Source organism: Mobula hypostoma, chromosome 5, assembly GCF_963921235.1.
Source record: "Mobula hypostoma chromosome 5, sMobHyp1.1, whole genome shotgun sequence".
Lineage (NCBI taxonomy): Eukaryota > Metazoa > Chordata > Chondrichthyes > Myliobatiformes > Myliobatidae > Mobula > Mobula hypostoma.
Window position 1 is genome coordinate 153,766,568 of NC_086101.1, and position 23,141 is coordinate 153,789,708.

The 23,141-nt window shown below is 42.5% G+C and overlaps 1 protein-coding gene across 3 annotated transcripts in view; it reads left to right on the forward strand.

Moving 5' to 3' along the window:
- adgrl3.1 (adhesion G protein-coupled receptor L3.1) overlaps window positions 1-23,141 on the forward strand; it is a 587,214-nt gene that overhangs the window by 128,469 nt on the left and 435,604 nt on the right. For all 3 annotated transcript variants that reach the window (XM_063049189.1, XM_063049191.1, XM_063049192.1), the window contains exon 2: window positions 5,005-5,111. The gene's annotated coding sequence lies outside the window, so the exon portion shown is untranslated. The remainder of the gene's footprint in view (window positions 1-5,004; window positions 5,112-23,141) is intronic.

Here is a 23,141-nt window from a genome sequence, read left to right on the forward strand (position 1 = left end):
ATTCAGCCCATCAAAGCTGCGCTGGATTTTCAATACTATTTCTCTTTCTACCAATAACCTATTCCCTTTGTCATTCTCCTACCAGTCACCTACTCGAGGGGCAATTATGAGAGCAGACAGTTTAATAACCAGCAACACATCTTTGGAATTCAAACCTTTTGGAGGAAAGCCATGTGATTGTAGTGAGAACGTGTAAACTCCACAGTCAGCACTGGAGGTCAGGATTGAATCTAGGTCATAGAGTCATAAAGTTCTAGAGCACTGCAGCACAGAGACGCCTTGGCTCATCCAGTACATACCAGTCTGGTGTTCTGCCTAATCACATCTACCTGTATCTAGTCCATAGCCCTCTATACCTGAGTAATCCATGTACCTATCCAAACTTCTCATGAATGCTGCAAGTGAACTTGGATCTACCACTTTCTCTGGCAGCTGATTTTGCACTTGAAGCACCCTCCGAGTGAAGAAGCTCCTCAACGGATTCCCCTTAAATATTTCACATTTCGCCCTAAACCTGTGACCTCTAGTTCTAGTCTCACTCTACCAGAGGCAAAGAAGTCCTGCAGATATGTATGTTCTCTATACCTCTCTCATTTTGTTTTCCGCATTGAGATCGCCCCTCATTCTCCTGTGCTCCGGGAGATAAAGACCTAAACTTTTTAACCTTTCCCTGTAACTCAGGTCCTCAAGTACTCTCAACATCTGTGTAAGTTCACTCTGTGTTCCTTCAAGAATTGGCTTCCAGTTTGAGATGGTGCTGGTGAAGCACAGTGACGACTTGCTGGCAGCAAACAAAACTATTACTACTTTATATCTCTGAAATCATCACTGCCACCAATAGCCTGTAACTTCCCTTTTGGCGTTGAGCTTTTGAACCACCTGTACAACTTGGAACCTTTGTGGTGTGAACTGAAGTCTGGAAAGTGCAGGACAGTTGCGGCGTGGCATGTATGGGCTAAATTGAGGTTGTGGGGCCCGGGCCTGAGAATGGAAGTCAAGCCAATGTTTGCCTTTGCTGGAGTGGACTTGAGAGGGGTCAAAGTGGCAGAACTGAGGTGGGGCAGAGGCAAGGCAGCTGGGCGCAGGCCCAAGAGCCAGGAACGACTCGTTCTTTGGCTGATTTCAGCGCTGGGCTAGATTCAGACGATCAGGCTGAATCAAACTGGCAGGGCTCAGGCCCAAGAGCATATCGAAGCAACAGGGTCTGGGTCTGAGAGCGAGGAACGACCCAAGGTTTGGCCGGTTTAAGCACCAGACCAGCTTGGAAAGACTGGGATGTCAGAGCCAGAGGTGACGGATGGGCCAGTATTCAGTTCAGTGCTGTGCGAGGTTTACTTGTCTCTGTGCTGAACTAAGGCTGTGGCCTGCAACTAACAGGCTCTGAGATTGGCTGTGACTGGCTTTGTGGCTGTTGACTCACCTTCAAGAACTTCAGTTCTGAATGTTATTTGCTTACTTTTATTCTTTGTTTTGTAGCTGCCTGGAAGGAGACAAATCTCAAGTTTTTATATAGTATACATACTTCAATAATAAATGTACTTTAAACTTTGAGCTTATTGTTGTCTTTCCAATAGGTAGGTGACTGGAATTGCACACAATAACCCAAATTTGGCCTCACCAATGTTTTATACAACTTCAACGTAACACCCAGCTCTTGTACTCAATGTCCTGATTTATGATGTGCCAAAATCACTTTTATGATCCATATACCTGTATTGCCACGTTCAAGGAATTGTGGATCTGTATTCAGTGGTCCCTTTGTTCTGCTGCACAACTTAGTGTCCTACAGTTCAGTGTGTAAGTGTTAACTTACTTTGTCTTGCCTCATTCTTTTCGGTATTAAATTCCATCTGCCATTTTTCAGCCTGTTTTCCCAGCTGGTCTGGATCGTGCTGTCCACTATGCACCCATTCTTGGTGTCATCTGCAAATATACAGATCCAGTTCTTCAGCTTATTAATACGTACGGTGATGACAGACCCAGCACTGATCACTGTGGCACACTACTAGTCACAGGCTCCAGGTAGAGACAACTATCTACCATCACTCTCCATTGAATCCAATTAACTACGCCAAGCAACTTAACATTCTGGACAAGCTTCCCATGCGGAACTTTGTCTTGTTGAAGTCCATGTAGACAATGTTCATTGCCTTTCCTTCAGTAAGCTTCTTGGTAAACTCCTTGGAAAAACTGTAAGATTGATTAGACATGATCTGCCATGTACTAGAGTTGTGAAGTAGTGGTTCTACATGCTGCCTCAGTGTACTGCCCTCATGATGCTTTCAGCTGTACTGTTCCATCAATCGCCTTCCTTGATGCTGGACACATTTTGTGTAATTTGGCAGGAAGTACCTTGCCTTGGAAAGTGATCATCATGCACCAAGACACCACGTTTCTCACTGTTCTTGTAGCTACAGTATTTAAGTGGTGATCAGTGATAGCTGTCGGGATGTAGATGGTTGAGGGGTTGATGTTAATCATGTATTGGATGTTGTGAGGAGGTGGATACTCCCTAATGACGAAAGTGGTAAATGTTTGTTAGTGGTGTATGGTGAATACTGCTTCTTTATTGTCAACTCATTGTACAGTTATGCTACCAATTTCTTGACCCCAATAAATGAAAAAAATTGAAAATAGAATCAAACAATGCAAAATCAACAGGAAATATCCCTGCTTTTGACCTTGGTATGGAGGGAAAGTTTATGTAGAAGTGGGTGGAGATGGTTAAGTCCAGAACTCTACACTGGGAAATCTCTGGTAGTGTTTTCTCAGGGCTTCCAACAACTGAAACCATATTTCTTTGTGCAACATACAAATCTAGGCAGAAGAATTTTTCCTTTATTTCAAACATATGGGCATTCAGATGGTCATTTGCAGGCTTGAGGTAATGGACATTCTCTCCCTTCTGTCCTCAGGAATTTATGACTCTTGACCAAGTTTAGATCAATATTTGTAATGAAGTCTAAACAACCCTGGTGAAAACCAATGAGGGGTGATGTAAAGGTTATTTAATATTGTCCTCCATCACTTTACCACTGGGTATAAACAAGTTCAAGTTTATTGTCATAGGCCAGCATACATGTGGTATTAAGTGCCATGGAACTAAAATTTTACAGTAGCATAGTACTTGCACAAGGACAAGAACATCAATATATTTGATCCAAATTACAATGAACTTACATATATGCAAAGTAAGCAGTGACATCAGTGCAAGACAAAGAAAAATTGAGAAGAAAAAACTGAGTGGTGATGAGAAGATAAATATTTGGATTAGATTTGTCCAACTTTTTGTGAACAGTACATGATTTTTTTGAAAGTTGGAATCATTTTGAACCTCCCACGCCTTATTGAGTTCTTTTTGACTTTCTTCCTAGTTCTGGATGATGTATCGTTGACCAGAGCATTAACTGTGTTTCTCCTTCCATATATGCACCCTGACATGCTGAGCCCTCCTAGCATTTTGTTTTCATATTATGAACATTGCTTTATATGCTCTTTGTCATTGTAGCTTCAGTAGATAATTTTCTCCCGGTAGTGAGCTCCAGAATTATTCAGTTGGATTCCATTAAATTCCACAGACGTGAGCATTTGTTACCAGATCTTTTTTCCAGGCCGATGGACCATTCTGACTATTCTTGATCAAATTTATTGACTGTTACTGTATCCTGGGCAGTTTATCATGGCTTTGGAAGTTTATGACTCTTTCAATTTATATTTCACTTGAATTACATCTTCTCTTGTGCAGAGTTTTAATGCAGTGAAACTTTGTGCTTCTGATGTGCTTTTGTTTTTAAAATTTCAGCAGGTTTACCTATTTTTTTGGCAGTACTCTTCATACTTTTATGCATTCCTCACCATTGTATCTTAAAGATTTCCCAAGACTCTGTCAAGATTACTCTATTCCTCTTATTTCTCACATCGGTTAGTTCTTGCACTAGGGAAGACATACAAGCATCTCAAAATTTCATGGTTAATCATCCATCAGCGAAGAAATCTTTTCACTGATGCTGTATTATTTCAAAGTGGGTGGGTTACTTTAGCTTCTGAAATTAATATCTTGCTGTAGCTGTTGGGAGTGGAATTATGTACTACTTAGCTCTCTACAAGTTCAAATAGAATTTGAATGGAACTCAACATTGGGCTGGTTGTGGCGACCTTAACTGATGAGCACAGTAGCATAGTGTATTGCTTTACAGCACCGGCTGACAGATTGGGTTCAATACCTGTCACTGCCTGTAAGGAGTTTGTATGTTCTGCCCATGACCTTGTGAGTTTCCTCTGAGTGCTCCAGTTTCCTCCCATATACTAAAGACATACAAGTTAGGGCTAGTAAGTGTAGGTATGCTATGCTGGCGCTGGAGGCATGGCAAGACTTGTGGGCTGCCCCCCAGCACGTCGCAGACTGCGCTCGTCGTTGATGCAAACAACACATTTCTCTGTATGTTTCGATGTATATGAGACAAATAAAGTTAATCTTTTAATGAGATGTTCAGTATCACAAAAAATATTTGATATTGCATGTTGGTTCAAGGACTGATTATATTTAAATACATTCAATGTGAATTGACACAACTAAACTGCAAAGCCAACCATTCCTACATTATGCAGTGTTGGGTCCTTGATGGTTAAATTCTCAGATGAAAATAGAACGCATTGTCAATGTTTATATTCACCTGCCTCTCATAATGTGTATGATTGAGTTTTCCATGTATTTTAATCTGAATTATTGTTGAAATACAGCCTTGCTTTGTATACTACCAATTTTGAGCTAATCATCAAAATTTGAATTGCATTATTATCAGAAGACATTATAAAATTTGGTTCTTTTCACATGGAGGGGTATTGGAATATCATTACTGGAATTTATTTCTCTCACAAAAGTTTATGTTATTTAGTGTCAATCCTTGACTTAAGTTCTCAGATCGAAATAGAACACATTCACAATATTTACCTTTGATGTGCTTCTCAACGTGTGTAATTAAGTTTTGCACTTATGTTTTTCAGGTGTTTCTCATCTGTCTCAAAACTATTTGACTTCAGTTGCCAAGGAATTGATTTGGTCATTTGGCAGTGACCTTTCTGCATGATTATTTCAATCATTTGGGATTCAGGTCAGTATTACTTATTGGTATGGCAAACAAGAAGCTGAGTCTTCTAAATATGATCCATCTGGAACTGATCTGCTGAAGTGAGGGTTGGATTTTAATATTGAATTGGAAGAATAGACGGTGTAGTCTGTAAGCATGCTCCAGGCTCTTAAATATATCAGAGGTTTATCCTATAAACTTGTGTGTATAAATTGGCCAAGCAAGGCAAGTTGGAATTACTCTTCATGGTAGCAGAGGAGTTGAGGGAAGTGGGAAGTTGATCTCTTTGTTGTTTGATTGTCTGTTGATTTCTCAGTCAAATGGTGCTGTGTAGTTCAAGAACTTGGTCTCCTCCAAGTTTCAGTTTATTTGTTCTGGCACTGCATGTTAGTCTCTGTTAATTAAATGCCTCATGAAAACAAGCACTTGTACAGTTGAAATTTAGCTGGTTCACTGTTGAAATGCAGATGATCCTAAATTATACTACAGAATTTCACATTCAAGTCTCGCAGCTGAGATGTTTACTTGAACTGCAGGGAATTTAGCCAGCAGGAAGCAATAAGCCATGGTTAAAGGTGCCAACTGTAGTTAGTTATTAAAATTGTTGAACAGGGGATTAATCATGCTCCAAAATATTGGGAGCTGATTGAAGATTTATATGTGGCAGAAATGTGTTGTTCTACCTGTCTGTAGTTAAGGGTATTGATCCCTTAAAGATGGCAAGCAGGAGAACTGAATGTGTCTGATATTGCTGGAAAACGATCTGAAATGTTCTTGTAAGCTGAGAGAAGGCTGGTATTTTATGCAGGTAAATATTCAGTAAATATTTTAAATATTCAATAAAACTTCTGCAATATAGACTTTACCCCAGTTTCTATGTTCAATAATCAGTTTGTACACCATTAACATTGTGCAATATTTACCGTTTTCCTTCAGGATCATTTTCCCACCATAACACTTGGAGGGACAACTTAAATCAAGATCTTTTTTATGAGCTTATGTCAGATTTGGCTTATAAAGAACAAATCTGCTTTTTTTATGATATGTAATATCTATTCTCCAGTAAATCTTCCCACCATAGAATACAGCAACAGTAAAATAATGTAGTATATTTAACTGCTAATTCTTGTGCTGTGCTGGAAGTATGCTTTCAGTTACTGTCTTTGGTGGCAGAGTGAAGATTTAATCATTTGCACTTATCTACCATTTTTCCATGGGCTTAATATTTGCTCTATTAGTTTTGCAAGTTGATTGATAGTACGTTGAACTCAGCCCCCAGACTGAATTGATTTGGAAATGGCAGGACAATTAATCCATTCGGCAAATCTCTGAAAATAAATTAAAATCTCATGAAACCCATTTTACTGGGCATCTCTGGAAATGCAGCTCTTTAGCTCCTTGCTAACAGCCACTGGATTCCGCAGCAGGAAACCCACCTTTCTCGGGCTTCGTATTTCTATGGTGTATTCACTTTGGTCCCGCCAAACCCGTGAGGTTGGGATGTCTCACCCACTCTAACCCTGGTTTATGTGATTTACTGTCCCCGGCAAGAAATAGCAGATCATATACTACATACAGTTGATCAGAATTATATTTAAGAATGTTAACTTAAGCAAACAGTTATTAAGGGGCAAAAAAGGAAAAACAAAAAAGGGCCCATTATGCTTAAACATTCGTACGTGCACGGTGGAGCTCATATCTTGCTTGTCTGTAACACGCGCACTGGACCCACTGTCTGCATGAAAGCACACACCATCTTCCAAAGGGCGCTGGAAATCCATCTTGAACAAACGGGCTGTGCCACAGGAGTAATGGTCCTTCCTCCTTAAAACCATTCGTCTGCACAAAGCAGTTTGTGTAACAGGGTCAGCATCCTCCACCATCTTCTCTCCTGTCTTCTACCAGCTCCCGCCAACAAAGACCTCACCACCCAGCATTCTCGAGAGCCTTCTCTCACTTTTACCATCCTGACTGGCTGGCACCACATTCCTAAGTTGAACAACAAGTCTCATAACTCAGCTCAAACCCAAACAAGCTCTAAGCAGAATAGACTGCTCTTACAGAACTGCTAAAATGCAAGCCAACAGCATAGCAGTAAGAATCTTAACCAGGTCATTACACTCAGATGGTGGGAATCTAAAGAAAAACTGAGAACTCTGGAAATACTCAGTAGGTCAGGACAAATCTGCTGTGTATTTCCAACTTTTCTGTTTTATATTATAATTAATCCATTCACTTTTGAACAAGGCATTCCGTCTGAAATATTGACCTGATATTTTTTTTAAAAATTGACAAGGCGTGTACTCCCTGTTTGGCTCGTTGTTGAATTCTGTGTAGCAACATTATCGGATATCGTACAGCTTCATGTTCATGTTTTCTGCTTGAAGACTGTGCAGCAAAGTAATTAGATCATTGTGTGCTATAAAGGTCATTGTACTGAAGTTTATTATTCCAGTCTATCTGTGAACTGCGCAATTCTTGAGTTTTTCTTCACAAAACTGGTGAATGGATGAGCTCCTTTGAACAATATTTTTTGGTTCCTGGGGGAAGGATTTGTAATAATCTGACCGCCTATTCTTAATAGACCACAATGAAATTCTAGGCACAGAAACCCTTTCAGATTGACCCTCAGATTCCACTGATATGGAATACAGAGACCTTTTTTTAATTTCTGTAGTTAATAATTATTCAATTGACTAAATGACCTTCTGAGAGAAGACAGAAGTTCACTAACAATAAGATTATAAGTGTAACGGATGTAAATAGTATAGCCAAGATTGGGTCTGTGAAGATTGTATCTATTAGTCTTTTAGCAAAATGAGGCAAGTGTTTTGAAAGATTTAGGATGGAGATCTGCAGAGGTTGGTGAACATATCAAGAATAAATCTTGAAGGTAGTGCTGTTATTGTTACGAGTAGATAAATTTATTTTTGTTTTCTTTTCCCCAATTGCCTTTGTTCCAGTCTTTTGCCCATTTCAGACCAACTATATCGGGAAGATGTATACTTCTGCTGGAGTGACATACCAGCCTTCCTATGCTTGCAAACTCACAGGCAGTTGATAAGAGACATTGTAGGATCGAATGCAGAAGAATTGAATTTGGAGAAGAGAGAAAGGGGATCGTTGATCCATAGGAAGTAATGGAAGAATAGATAACACAACACTTTCACTTCTTGTTACTTTATGACTTTTACCTTATAATTCTCATTTAATCCTTTCTACTTTTCCTCATGTCCCATGCCTTTCCTAATCTTTTGTCTTGGTTTTCCTTCATACGGTTGGATCTGAACTTTTGATGCTTCCAGTATACAACCAATTGGCTGGAATATGGGCCCTCATCTTGGTGGGTGGATGTCACCACCAGTTCTCTCATCAAAGGTACCCACTCGTCCTGCATGTAGCTTGCATGAATCTGTAAAGTACTGGCTGGCCAAAAAGCCAAGGTATCAGGATGGCACCAGGCCTTTTGTAATGTAACTGGTCATGTGGGTAGGTAGCCCTGCCTTGCCTTCAGTCATAAGTGTCATCTATTTCAATGCTTGATGTTTAATCATAGAATAATGCAACACTGAAACAGGGCCTTTTTCTGACTATGGTGCTGACCAAGCTAGTCCCACTTGCCTGCATTTGGCCCGCAATCCCTCTAAACCCCTCCTATATCTGTGTCCTTATCCAAGTCAATTTTTAAATGTTATTGTACCTGCCTTATCCGCTTCATCTGGCGGCTCATTCTGTATATACGCGACACTCTGCATGAGGAAGTTGCCTGTCAAATCTTTCCCCTCTAAACCTATGCCCTCTAATTTTCAGTTGTGTTCAAAAATGAAATAAAATAGCAAAATTTGGCAGAAAGTAGGCCATAATGAAAAATAAAATCTTCACAAGAAATGTTTAAGCATACTACTATAAACATAGGCGGTTTAAAAAGAAACACGCACACAATTTATAGACACGAAACTGTAGATGCTGGAATCTGGTGCAAAAAATTGCTGGTGGATTATAGTGGGTCAGGCAGGACCCTTGGAGGCCAAGAGGTATCAATTTGCCCCCATAGATGCAGCCTGATCTGCTGAGTTCCTCCAGCAGTTTAGTTTTTTTGCACACAATTTATAGATGTCTCTTTCCTTTTGGGCTGCCATTTGCAGCTGTGAAATCTCCATTCAGATGGAAGGCTTTGTGCATTTTGTACCAGCTGTGAACTGGTTCAGGATCTGCAATCAGATAATCCAGCATAAATCATGAACTCCAGCTGCACAAAAATGGACTTTGCAGACACATTAGCTGACAGAACTCTGGACCATAACCCTCCATACCCTTCCCATCCATGTACTTATCCAAATCTCCCTTAAATATTGAATTTGAACTCTCATCCACCACTTCTGCTGGCTACTTGTACTACACTCTCTCCACTTTCTGAGTGAAGAAGTTCCCCTTGAATATTTCACCTTTCACTCTTGACCTATGACCTCTATTTCTAGTCTCACCAAACGTCAGTGGAAGAAATCTTGGACTTGTTGGCATGCATTCAGATAAATGCACTTGATTAACCAGAGACCTCTCAGCAACTCCTTGGGCATTAGATTTGCTCTCCCTCCACAACTGGCTTTCAAACCTGCCCAGAGAATTTGTATTACAAATGCGAAACCAACAGGATGGAGAATCAGATTTATTGACTCCTTTTCCAATCTTGTTAATATGCTGTAGGACTTGCAGCCATTCTGGTTGATTTGCAGTGAATGCTCTGCCAAAAAGGATACTTCAATACATCAAGCAAGACAAGATCTGGTGGGTGGGAAATTAATCTCTGATGGAGACATGCAAGTCTGATGGCATCCAGAGTCATCACATTGAGCCTGGAAATGACGGATAGGGAGTAAAATGGACTGCCAGTTATTTCTCTCGCATGTTGTGCTATCAATGACAGCTCATGCATTTACTCACCTTAGCTCCTGAGACATTTGATAAGCTATTTCCTGCAACTCTGCACTTTCCTTTCTCCTGCCTAACCATCTTGTCAACCAACCCTGAATGAGCATGCGTGTGTGTGTGTGTGTGCGCGCACACACACACACACACACACACACACACACACACACACACACACACACACCCCACCACCACCACTACCAGCATCATGTGAAAGGACTGCATTGCTTGGAACTGTTTCATTAAACAAACATAGTAATCAAAAAAACTGGATTGGTCTTTGAAGGATGGTTGACCTTTAGTATTGACAAAAATGCATTTGTGAATAAATGTATAGGTCCTTTCTCATTCTATATTTTCCACACTCTCTCGCTCTCTCTCACGCTTGATCTGTATGAAAGTCCTGTGTTGTTTGGCCTACAGTATTCCTTTGGCTCAGCACTATCCACTGTTCTCATAGAGTCAAAATATCAGAGAGTGGAGCACCAGTCCAGGAGTACAGCTTGAAATCTTGGCCGATATTTTGGCGTATTACAGAGTGACAGGTGCAGTCTTGGTGGTGAAACTATCTACCCTGAGATTGATGGAAAAAGATTTTTGGCTGCTTTTGAAAACCTCTTCTGGTATCCCAAGCCAACATTTATCACTCAACAGTGACTGCAAATCATGTTTATGTGGCACCTTGTAAAACAAGTTGCTTTATAGGAGCAGATAACCAAAACCCTGTCAAAGGTGAATTTTGATGATTGACTTAAAGAAGATGTGCTTAAAGCAGAATTTCAGGGTTTAACGTCTTAATGACTGATTACCGATGAGGATATAACTGGAAATGATAAAAAGGTAAGCATTGCAGGTCACAGCAGTACCCAAGCATTGTTTGAGCATGGTTGAAGAGAGTTTTCAAAACAAGGGGGATTTTAACATCAAAGTCTTGGTTAACTCTGATTTTTTTCTCTCTCTCTGTGTAAGCCAACAAGGGCAGAGTTGATGGGATCTAGAGTGGTTAGAGTAGACCATGGCACTCAGACTTTGGATGATTGCAGACTTCTGGAGAATTTAGTGGTGGTTTGTCATTGTGTTGAAATAGTCAAAGACAGTTGGGAGGCATGGGTACAAGTGTTGTAGCAACCAACTTTTGTAAATAAGCCTGTAGCAGAGTTGAAGTTAGACAATGGTTTCATCCTTCCTGGAATTTAGTTGGAGCTGTACTCTATACAGCTGCTTTTGGGTGTTGGACTAGCTCATGGATGGAGGAGGAATCAGGGGATCTGGTACTGATTTAGGGGTGTATGTATCAGCAAATGTGTGTTTTATCCTTGTAGCTGAGAAATAGGAGGAAGAAATAATATAATTACAGGGGATAGAAAGTGGATTGCAAAAGGATAGACAAGACTGAAACTAGTGTTCTCCACCTATTTGTGTAGATGTAGAGGGAATTTGAGAGGCATGTGGTGAGATTCACCATATTGAGGTAGAAATCAAGACTGAAGTGGACGAGGGGATGCTGACTTGCTATTTCATTAGTGTCTCTGACAAGTTGTTTCCATATCATTGCAGTGGTACAAACCTCATTGGGGATTCAGTCAAGATCATTTAAAACTTCAGAGGTCCATCACTTTCTGAGGGTATGCTTCCTGTATTGTTAACTTACAGGCTGCATTAGAGCAGATCTTTAGTGGTAATAAACTGGTCCACTTAACCCATGACCCAGAATTGCCTTGTCAAATCTGCTGGGGCATTCCCTGGAGTTTGGAAGAATTGCAGAAGATCTTACTGAAACTTAATAAAATTCCAACAACATGGAATTTGCCGGGCAGGTGTTTCCTCTGACTGAGGAGTCTTGAACCAGGGTTCACAATCTCGGAATAAGGAGGAGAACATTTCAGAGGGTGATGAATCTTTGGAATTATCAAACCCTCTGGGGTGAAGAAGATCAGTTGCTGAGTTCATGGAATGATTTCTGGAAGTTTAGGGAATCAAAGGATGGTGTGTAAAAGTAGAGTGGAGGTAAGAAGATTATCCATGATCTTGATGAATGACAGGATTTTGGCCAAATCCGGCTCTAATTTCTTCTGTTTTTGTGAATCTTCGTGTTTCTTAGTGTTACGTACCCCGTAACTGGGTTGCCAAACCAGCAGAAATGGATCACTCAGTTGGAGTCTGGAGTACTAGAACTAAGAAAGTTTTATTAAAGAAACAAGCAACACAGTAATCGAAAGGATAATAAATGCAACAATTCAACAATGATAACCACACATGTGCACAGAATTAAGATAACAGCATCAATCAAGCTCTATCGTTGTCTAGGGGTAAATGACCAATTTCAAAATGACTCAAAGTTCAGTCCAGTTTAGTAGTTCAGTTCGCAGTAATCGTTGCCATGGCGATGGACAAGGTGGGGGAAGAGAGAGATAGAATAGGAACAACTGATCATTCAGCACGGCTTCACTCACAGACCAGCGAGATGGCTCACAAACAGCTTTTGGGCGGGTCCTTGGTGATGTCACCTGAAGTCACCGACTGTGACCCCTCCTCCAGATGCGGTCGATCCTCTGCAGTGAACCCGGCACCCAGGCAAGGGCGGACACACACCGGGTTCCCGCTGATCGTACCTTTCCACCCACTCGTGAGAAGCGTACCGCTTCCAGGGTCTCGTTACCTCGGGTGGCGTGTGTCTGTCTTAGCGAACCTGTCCCTTTTTATCCCCCTGCTGGGGTATCGCCTGTCCATCACTTCAAACAGTTCAGGGCTCAAAGGGGGGAGCCGCTCCAGACAGCTCTTCCTCCCACATCCCTTCATTACACATCTCCAGACGCTGCTCCATTGTTCCTTATCTCTCCTTCCCCTGAGGGCAGGTGGCAGACCAACTGCTGATGCCACTGATGCTAGCCCAGGCCAGCAAACATCTTAATTTTATGTGTATTCTCGTAACACTTCCCCCCTTTAAGGATTTTTACCGGGAGGTAAAAATTACAAACATGACTACATTATCTGATACATACACAATATACATCTTTAACAGTTATTTAGCTAATACAGAGAATTTGAAGCTGTCAACACCTTGACAGACAGTCATCACATTTTCTGTTCCTTTTACACGTGTTATTAATAATCCCTTAGACCAGGCTCCAACTCAGCAAACTTCATAGTGGCCAAAAACACTGATGAATTGCGACCAATGTAACCTCTCATTTGGTTTTGTCCCGGACCACAACAACAAGGGTCGTCCCATTCCGACTCAATTTTCCCTCGCAAGGGCTTAGTAGGAGGGGGACGGGTATTGACCGCAGAGTCATTGCAAAACTTCCTGCAGTACCCCACCATCTCCAAAAGCCTTCTGAGGGCCCTCTTGTCTGTCGGGGTTGGGAGGTCAGCGATAGCCTGCACTGTAGCTTGCATCACTGCCAGCTGCCCCTGTGTCACCACAATTCCCAGGTAAGTGACATTCCTGTGGCCGAATTCATTTTTTCCAAGGTTCACTATCAAGCTGGCTTCAGACAGCCGTGTTAAATTGCCAATACACACCTCTGTGTTCATCAGCCCTTTAGTCACTGAATTACTCAAAAAATATGGGTGTTGTTTACTTGGCCGCCCTATTGTAACCGACATAACCCAACGTCCCAGTTCTTTGCATTTCCTCGGGACAATCAAACACATGGGTGCGAGTCGTTTAATTACTCCTTCGGGGATTAAGGGAGAGACCTTATCAGTAGACCTGGCCAAAACAATAGCCTTCTCCCATCTGACCGATCCCATCCTAATCTTTTCAAAATGGTTTTTTCCTCTTATCAAGGGGCCCCTAGCATCATTGATTTCCACGCTAACACCGACTAGGTTTGTTAGCATATCAAAAGCCGGTGACCGTCTCAGTTCGCGTCGGTCATGATCAATAACATTCTTCCCCCTGGGCAGCCGGTAAATCTCTTTCATGATTCCACCAACTGTTTCCTCCAGCACCGCAAAATGTCCACCGGGGGGTACCTCGTGGGCCATGTTAAAAACCTCATCCCCATAACTCTTTTGCACCACCCCCCACTCCTCATCTGCGGATGCTGTACTTGATTTCCCTTTCTTCCTTAGCACCTCCTTATCCGCACAATAGCTTGTCAAGGCTGTGTCAGAGAGAGCGGTCTCGGCCAAAACCATCAGCCCCTCGTCTCGCTCCTGCGTCTGCACAAATTCTTTCCTGGCTACTGCTACGTCCGTCCCAGCTCCCTCACTACCTCTTATCTCACTACACCCTGTCTCATACAAGGTTGGCAGAAATGTTTCAGCCAAATTCACCATCGCGGGCGGGGCCTCCATGCTGGCAGGCTGACCCGTCAATCTCACGACTGGGAACACGATTCCTCCGGCGATGTCATTACCGAGCAAGACTTCCACGTCTTTCATCGGTAATTCGGACCTCACCCCGATCGTGACTAGTCCAGAGACCAGGTTGCTCTGTAAATGTATCTGGTGCAAAGGGACTGACTCTGTCCCTTCCCCAACACCTTTGACCTCTACCTCCCCAGTCTGGGTCTCTGAGCTAAACTCTAATACACTCTTCAGTATTAGTGACTGACACGCTCCCGTGTCTCTCCAGATCCGCACTGGAACTGGTTTTAACCTCTCCTTCACTGACACCAGTCCGGCCGAGATAAACTTCTCGCGCCCTTCCTGGACTTTTTCAGACCTGTCCTTCCCTAGCGGTTCGCTTAACAGCTCAATACAGCCATTCAAAATTTCCCCTTTTCCTTTCCCCGTCTCCTTCCTTGGGGCAAAGCACCTGGACGCAAAGTGTCCGACTTCCCCACAATTATAACAGACGACCCCAGGAGACTTCCTACCAGGCTGCTCCCGGTCTACCTTATCCTTTTCACTAGTCCCCGGCTTACTTTCTGACTTTTCCGGCGGACTCTCCCCGCCGTCCTGACTACCCTTCTGGTAGCCTTTACTCGGGGCAAACTTCATTTTATGCGTCAACGCATACTCATCCGCTAACTTAGCAGTTGCGGCTAACGTGGCTGCCTCTTTCTCATCGAGGTAGGGTCTCATACCCTCAGGGACACAACCTTTAAACTGCTCAATCAGAATCAGCTGCAGCAGTCTGTCATAATCCCCCTCTACCCCTTTCGAGGCGCACCAACGCTCACAATATGTTTGCATCTCACGAGCAAACTCCAAATACGTGCGGTCCCACTGCTTCCTCGCATTCCGGAACCTCTGCCGGTATGCCTCCGGGACCAACTCATAAATCCTGAGGATGGCCTCTTTCACCACCTCATACCTCTGGGCATCTTCCGCGGATAAAGCGGAGTAAGCTTGTTGGGCTTTCCCTTTCAGTACACTCTGAAGTAAGACAACCCACTTATCCCTCGGCCATTCCTGACTTATAGCCACCTTTTCGAAGTGGAGAAAGTACCGATCCACATCGGTATCGTCAAATGGGGGAACCAGCCTAACCTCCTGGGTCGCCCGGAACCCTCCACCTTGGTTCGGCACGAGCCCCTGCTCGGCCCTTATCTTTAACTTCTCCAGCTCAAATTCCCTTTCCCTCTGTTTCTCCTCTCTCTCCAACTGTCTGTCCCTCTCTTTCTCTTCTCTCTCCATCTGTCTGTCCCTCTCTTTCTCTTCGTGTTCTAACTGCCGTACCCGGAACTCGTGCTCGAGTCTCAGTTTTTCAAGCTGTACCTGTACCGCGTCTCCAGCAGGTTTTTCAATAGACACCTCCCCCAGCTCACCTTGGGGAAACACACCTTTAGATACATAGTGCTCTACAATAGCTCTGTGTATCTCCTCTCTCCTCATTGTCGACTTCACCTTAGCAAGATTCACCCGTTTTGCCACAGCTATCAATTCCGATTTCCTGGCATCCTCTAATGCCTCCAAGGTCGGCGCCTTTATAAATTCCTCAACCTCCATTTCTGCTGTTTGTCTTTTCTTTCTTTCGGGAATTTTAACCCAATCAATTTACTCCGTCCCAAATTTAGCGTTCAAAATCGCGGACGAGAACCCCACTTATGTTACGTACCCCGTAACTGGGTTGCCAAACCAGCAGAAATGGATCACTCAGTTGGAGTCTGGAGTACTAGAACTAAGAAAGTTTTATTACAGAAACAAGCAACACAGTAATCGAAAGGATAATAAATGCAACAGTTCAGTGATGATAAACACACATGTGCACAGAATTAAGATAACAGCATCAATCAAGCTCTATCGTTGTCTAGGGGTAAATGACCAATTTCAAAATGACTCAAAGTTCAGTCCAGTTTAGTAGTTCAGTTCGCAGTAATCGTTGCCATGGCGATGGACAAGGTGGGGGAAGAGAGACAGAATAGGAACAACTGATCATTCAGAACACTGCTTCACTCACAGACCAGCGGGATGGCTCACAGACCAGCGAGATGGCTCACAAACAGCTTTTGGGCAGGTCCTTGGTGATGTCACCTGAGGTCACCGACTGTGACCCCTCCTCCAGATGCGGTCGATCCTCTGCAGTGAACCCGGCACCCAGGCAAGGGCGGACACACACCGGGTTCCCGCTGATCGTACCTTTCCACCCTTGTCGTTGTCTGGCACTTCTCACCCACTCGTGAGAAGCGCACCGCTTCCAGGGTCTCGTTACCTCGGGTGGCGTGTGTGTCTGTCTTAGCGAACCTGTCCCTTTTTATCCCCCTGCTGGGGTATCGCCTGTCCATCACTTCAAACAGTTCAGGGTTCAAAGGGGGGAGCCGCTCCAGACAGCTCTTCCTCCCACATCCCTTCATTACACATCTCCAGACGCTGCTCCATTGTTCCTTATCTCTCCTTCCCCTGAGGGCAGGTGGCAGACCAACTGCTGATGCCACTGATGCTAGCCCAGGCCAGCAAACATCTTAATTTTATGTGTATTCTCGTAACATTAGGAACACTCAAAATCTATTAAACCTTAATTTTGAGCTAGTAAAAAAAAATGAAAATTCTATTCAAAAGTTATGTACATGGCATGAATATTTAACAGTTATTTAAAAATATTTCACTCCTCTCCACTGAAAGAAAGGGAGTTACTGCACCTTTGCCAGTTCTAGCCTGGCAAAGGACTTGCAGGCGGATATCCCAGCATAGCCCTGGGGAAGCTGCAGAGTGTTGGCTCTCTGCCACCAGAGTATTCGGGAGTCCATTTGTTATTTCCTGACAGCGAAGTGGGTGACTGCCAACGGATCCTGGTAGACCTGCCAGTATTCTTTAGGAAGAGCTGTGGTTAGATTTGGAGTGCAGGTCGTCTTCTGTGTCTGTCCACAGTGACCGCACCTGTGAAGTGCCCTGGGTACAGGAAAGATGCAAGAATTGCAAAGTTCCTGATTTCCTTCACTACCTCCACCCTACTCCTTGATGGTATTTCAGAAGCATCAATGTTATTGCTTCTTGTGCAAATTGACAGAAAATGTATGTGAAATTGTGGAGCCAAGCCCTGGCAGGATTAGACTTGGCCTGACATCAAGGAATAACTATGTGATGCTCACAGGTTGAAAAAGAGTGCCATGCATATGAAATAGCCTTATAGATGAGTAGCAAAAGCTGTGGTAGCTTAGCATTTGTACTTTATTGGGTTAGTGTCTTCAGGGGAGAGGGATGAAGAAAAGTATTGTGTTTCCCATGATTACCTTTGGGGGCCTGGGAATATTTACATGGAACTTTTCCACTTGAGGCTGTGTAGGTGGAGTTTCAGTTAACTTGGTGCATGGTCTGTGGAAACAATGAATCTTCATCTTTCTGTTATCCTGAAGGAAAGGTAACAAGAACAATCATCTCTGTTGGGCTGAAATTTGAAAGAAAAATTCTGCAGTAATCTGCAGGTCTGTTGAAATTTGACAACAGAAAGCAGGCTTGTGTTTCAGGTGTCAATCTTTCTGACGCTGCCAATAAGCCAGCTGATAACAGTGCATAGAACAGAGTCAGGATGCGACAGCAGGTGGAAAAGCTGTGGAGAGCAGTATCTTCTCATGGAGCAGTGGGGGTCCTGTGCTTGCCCTGCTGGGATCTCCAAGGGGGCTTATTTTCTGCTGTTGATCTGAGTTTCAAGCTTTACCACAGGAATCTAATTTTATTCAAACAAATAACCTGCTGGAGGAGCTTAGAGGCATTTGTGGGAGAAGGAATTAGACATAAAATATAGAAGCAGAGTTAGGCCATTTGGCCCATCAGATCTGCTCCACCTTTCAGTAGTGACAGATTTTTTTTTAGCAATAGAGTGCTGGAGGAACTCAATGGGTCAGGCAGCATTTGTGCAGGGAAATGGGCAGTCAGTGTTTTGGGTGGAGCCCTTTCTTCTAGACTATTTTGTATGACCCTCTGCGTGCTTTGAGATCCAGTGCTTTGTATATTGCTACCCTTCCAGAATTGTCTGCATTTTGGGTCAAAATTCTATCCTTGTAGAGGATTTGGTCCAAAATATTGACAATACCTTTCCTCCTTCAGATGCTGCTCAATCTGCTGAGTTCCTCCAGTAGATTGTTTATTGTTCCAGATGTCAGCATCTATGGTATCTAGTGTCAGCATCTATGGTATCTAGTGTCTCCATCTATTTCCCCTTCTGTTGAGGAGCTGATTGCAGAGCAATGCGACCATGACTTTTTTCCCCACAAACTGAACTTTAAATTAATTTTGTCTGACTGCCAGCTATACCTTGTATCCAATTGTACTTGGATCACTGCTATTGCTAGTAACGGGCTGTGCAACTTGAGTTCTGCCTTCAGCAGCATATGAGTTAATCTCCAAATATGATTTCTTTTCCAAAGTTAATTTTCCTCTTGTCTACCTCCCATTGGAAGCATCACAGCAAATCTGGATAAATAACCATAAGTTCATCTATTTTTCCTTGAGAACTGTAGTTCATTGTAGATCTAATAACAGAGAATGGGTAATTCAAACACTTAATTGTGCAGCACCATCTGGTGTCTCCCGAGAATACACATGACACGTGACCGTTGCCTAGCTCATTCCATATTGAAACTCCCGAGATGTCAAGGGACACTCCAGTGAAAACTACTATCATTGTAATAAAGCAACAATGCAGTTGGGGCCTTAAAACTTCAGTTTGGTTCAGAGTCAGTGGCTCAGAGTTCGAAATAAGCAATAGGTTATCAGAAGTGTGATATCACCATGGAAGTTTATTGGCAAGTGTCCCATCTCCACTCTAAATTATGCACAATTTACATGGAAAGCTTTCTTCACATCAGAATTAGTTGGATTAATTTGTAATGGTGTCATGTATTTTAGGCTTTTTGAATACATTTATTTCCTCTTTGCATGTCAGACACTAACATATTGAAGGAAAAAATATGCACATTATGTTCTTCATGACAGTAACTCTGGGTAAAGGTGGCAGGCGACTGTAGTTTGTGGCTCAGAGGCTTCTCATTTAATTACTTTAATGTTTCACTGCTTTAGGGAGTTGCACATAAGGAGTGCTGTCTTTTGACATTCTCCAGGAGAGAACTGGTCCAGCCAGTACTCTGAAAAGCTACAGTTCTTGAAACTCAGCATCATTGGACCTAATTCCTGAGCCTTTATAGTGTTTTTTTTTACAGGTTTTGAATCTGGAATGAAACTTGATTTCCTCTGTATAGACCTGGAGGAAAATTAATCTGAATAAGAAGTGGAGAATCGTTAGGATAGAAAAGTATTCATCTGTCCCAGTACATGTGTATTATCTCCGGGTCGGGTGTTCCATCTGCTCTGTTTAACACTCATGGCCAAATCTTCCAGCACCATGTAGCCCTTTCATCAGTGCCCCAAAACTCTTTAACCTGCCCCACCAATCCAATGCACACCACATACAATTCAGACCAATAGGGACTGATATTTGCATAAATTAGTCGCTAATCGAAGCAGAACTGATCCCAGCCCCAAGAATCACAAAGCATAACTGTTCATTCAGCAATAACTGTTAAACTGATTTTTCACCTTAACGTGTGGGTATAACCCAAGTCTGCATGCATAAAAGCAGATGGAATTGGATTAAGCGAATGATGACGTGAGCCAGTTTAAGGCAGCAGTTAACAGTAATAATCTCGGTTGATGAGAAGAACAAACACAGGAGAAGTAGTTGTCTGCTGCCCACAAACCAATTCCCTGTCCCTAATTTTTCCAGTTCAGTGTGTTTTTTCCTGAAAATACCTTTAGAACTTTCATTTAAAGGACCTGATCATTTCCACCATTCATCAGTTACTGAGTTCCATGTCATCACCCACTAGCAGTAAAATACGTTTTTCTGTATATCCCTCTTGTACATTCTGTCCAAAAATTTAAATTCATCTATTCCGATCCTCAACCATTTGAAAGGAATATATTAAGGATATGTAAGATAACATAGACTTCCTCGAAATTCATTTTCCTCGGATATTTTTCCCTGAAGGGAACACCTTTCGACTAATACTGAATTTGAGACTTTTCTAAATAGGGGACCCTTCCTTAGTTGTTTCTTTCACAGCAGCAATCTGGTAATAATGCAAAAAGAAATTAATGTCATCTTGTATAATTGGTTTGTAAACTTGTTCTGGGGTCACAGCCCCACAATCCACTCCCTATTGAACTGTATCACTTAAAACATCATGGAACTGCCCAGCAACCATATTCACCCCAGATGAACTAATGCTGGTTGAAGAAACGTTCTTGAGGAGATTTTTTCTGAGGTTTATTTAAACTCAGTGGCACTTTTTTAGGTGCTTCTTGTACCTAATAAAGTGGCCACTGTGTGTGCATTCATGTCTTCTGCTGTGGTAGCCCACCCACTTCAAGGTTCAGAGGGTTGTGCATTCAGAGTCACTCCTATGCACACCACTGTTGTAACACATAGTAATTTGAGTTGCTGCCACCTTCCTGTCAACTTGAACTAGTCTGGCTATTCTCCTCTGACTTTTCTCATTAACAAAGTATTTTCATCCACAGGAATGCCACTCACTGTATTTTTTTTTGTTTTTCAAACCATTCTCTTTAAACACTAAAGACCGTTGTGCATGAAAATCCCAGGAGATTAACTGTTTCTCAGATACTCAAACCACCTCGTGTGGCAGCAGTGATCATTCCACGGTCAAGGTCACAGAGATCACATTTCTTCCCCATTCTGATGTTTTGTCTGAACAACTGACTGTGCCTGCATGCTTTTGTGCATTGAGTTATTGCCATATGATTGGCTGAGTAATATTTGCACCGAACAGCAAGTGTACCTAATAGTGGTCATTGAATTGAATTGACTTTGTATTTTACGTCCTTCACATATATGAGAATAAAAATCTTTACGACTCTGTCTGAATGTGCAATGTGCAACTTATAGTAAGTTGTAATAAATAATATGTACAGCAAGGTATACAGCTGAATAGTCAATATAGCTTAGAAATACAGTTGTGTCAGTGTGAATTAATCAGTCTGATGGCCTGGTGGAAGAAGCTGTTTCAGAGCCTGTTGGTCCTGGCTTTAATGTTGTGGTACCGTTTCCCGGATGGTAGCAGCTGGAACAATTTGTGGTTGGGGTGACTCGGGTCCCCAGTGATCCGTCAGGCCCTTTTTATGCACCTGTCACTGTAAATGTCCTGAATAGTAGGAAGTTCATATCCACAAATGTGCTGGGCTATCTGCACCTCTCTCTGCAGAGCCCTGCAATTGAGGGAAATTCAGTTCCTATACCAGGCAGTGATACAGCCAGTCAGGATTCAGTTGTGCCCCTGCAGAAAGTCCTTAGGATTTAGGGAGTCATGTTGAACTTCTTCAACTGTCTGAGGTGAAAGAAGAGCTGTTGTGCTTTTTTCACCATACAGCTGGTATGTACAGACCAAGAATATACATCCATGGTAATATGTATACCAAGGAACATGAAGCTGTTCACCCTCTCAACCACAGATCCATTCTGTCTCCTTTCCTCCTGTAGTCCACAACCAGCGCCTTTGTTTTTGTGAAATTGAGGGAGAAGTTGTTTTCTTGACACCAATGTGTCAGAATGATGACTTCTTCTCTGTAGGTTGTCTTGTCATTATTTGAGTTGAAGCCAATCAATGTAGTATCATCTGCAAATTTAATTAGCAGATTGGAGCTGTGGGTGGCGACACAGTCATGGGTGTACAGAGAGTACTGGAGGGGGCTTGGGACAAAACGAGTGTAGTAATGGATGTAATTCAAATATTCCCAGTGTGTCTGCTGTCTACCAATCCATTCCTCAATGTGCTTCTCTTCATCCTGTACAATTCATATTAATGAGCAGTGCAGTGAATAAAGCACTGAGTGAAGGTTGTACAGTATTGCATATATAGGTAGAAGTTTTCTGGGATTTGTTGAAATTTAATGATGAAACAAGAGGTTTTTTTTTGTTCTTTTAACTTTAGTTCCCCTTTTAAAATTGATTTCCACTCTACTTCTCCAAGCTCCCGTGGAAGCTTTCCTTTTCTCAAGCATTGTGTTCCTTTTTAAAGTGCAACTACTTCTCACCCACTTACAAAAGTCTACTTGAACTGTTGTACACCACTCCAATTATCATCTCAGATAAATTCTCCCATTGCACTGAAGTTCTGGAATACATGAGCTCGGCACTCCACACTTCTCCAATTGTTTCTTAGGTATTTGTACAGGGTCTTTCTTTTGTTACATTTAATATGGCGACTTTGTTATGTTAATCTGGGGAATGCGGCTTTGTTGTGCTTTAACGCTGAAGAGAGTTTGCGCTAACAGTTTGTTTTACTTTAAAATGAGATAACAGGGTTCTATTTGCCAATGGGTGGTTATGTATCGTTTTGTTTTCGGATGCCATGCTGTATGATATGACTGTGGACTGAGTTTTGGCGGGGAGTCGGAGGAGAGACGAGGAAGACCGCGGATGTGTGGAGAGGCTCCGGTCGATCACTCAGGGTGGTCCCGAGCCCTGAGTCGACGGAATTCGGGTGGTCGTCTGAAGTCGAATTGAGCTCCAACGTAGTGTGCAAAGAACTTGGACTTTGATAAGTGTTGGCGCCTTTTTTTTCATTACTTTCCTCTCTGTATCAAATGTATATTAATGTCATAGAATTAGTAATATCTATAAAGTGTATTTATTAAAATTTACTGGGTGTGCTGGCTGTTGATTGATGTTTGTGATTGATTCGGGCGGCAACCGACCCTGTGGGGAGTGTTGAAGCGGGT